Source organism: Triticum aestivum, chromosome 6B, assembly GCF_018294505.1.
Source record: "Triticum aestivum cultivar Chinese Spring chromosome 6B, IWGSC CS RefSeq v2.1, whole genome shotgun sequence".
Lineage (NCBI taxonomy): Eukaryota > Viridiplantae > Streptophyta > Magnoliopsida > Poales > Poaceae > Triticum > Triticum aestivum.
This window is the reverse complement of record NC_057810.1, coordinates 710184566-710185471: the sequence shown is the minus strand read 5'-3', so window position 1 is coordinate 710185471 and position 906 is coordinate 710184566.

Here is a 906-nt window from a genome sequence, read left to right as displayed (position 1 = left end):
TCTTGTTCCGCATCACCAACACGGAGACCGGGCGCAGCACGACGGCAGAGGTCGTGGACGAGTGCCAGGACTGCCTCGACGACGAGGTGGGAGGGTCAGCCGGCGTGTGGAAAGATCTCGGGCTCGACAACAATGCCGGCTCGGTGCCTGTTATATTGTCCTGGTGAGAACCTGAGAGGTCGGCTGGTCTACAGGCTTGCCGACGAGATAAACTGTTCATGGTAAATCAAGTTGGGGTCATACACCATACATGCATGGTGTGTGAGCCATATATATGTAGGAGAACATCTGAATAAAGCAATCTATACTTAACTATATGTGTGAATCCACGGCTGCCCTTGCCCTTCCCGGCAGCGTTGCCGTCCTTCTCGCGGAAGTACAGATCGAAGATGCAGTACGGATCGAGCCGGATCTGCTCGTCCCCGCAGTTGTCCTCGCCGTCGTTGTCCTCCTTCGATGGCAGTCCGGCCATAGCATGGACCGCCATGTCAGACAAAATGTGTTGTATTCAATCTCTGTAAAACATACCAGTTGTGCGTAGCTCTTTCTCCTCCCGATTCTCTTTGTAAATCGATCGTCTTGTACTCTACGACAAAAGCCGTGGCTAATGTAGTAATGTCGTCGCTGAGTGCTCCTGGCTTTGCCAGCTCCTTCTAGAGCTCTCGTGTCCTGTCAACAAGGCGGCGTTGGTCTACTGCGACAACGTCTCCGCTGTCTACCTCTCCGCCAACCCGGTTCATCATCGCCGTACCAAACACATTGGGATTGATATTCATTTTGTCTAGGATCAGGTGACTCTTGGCCACGTTCATGTTTTACACGTTTCCACATCCCAACAATTTGCAGATATCATGACCAAGGCTTGCCTACGGCGTCCATCGAGGAGTTCTGGTCCAGTCTTTGTGT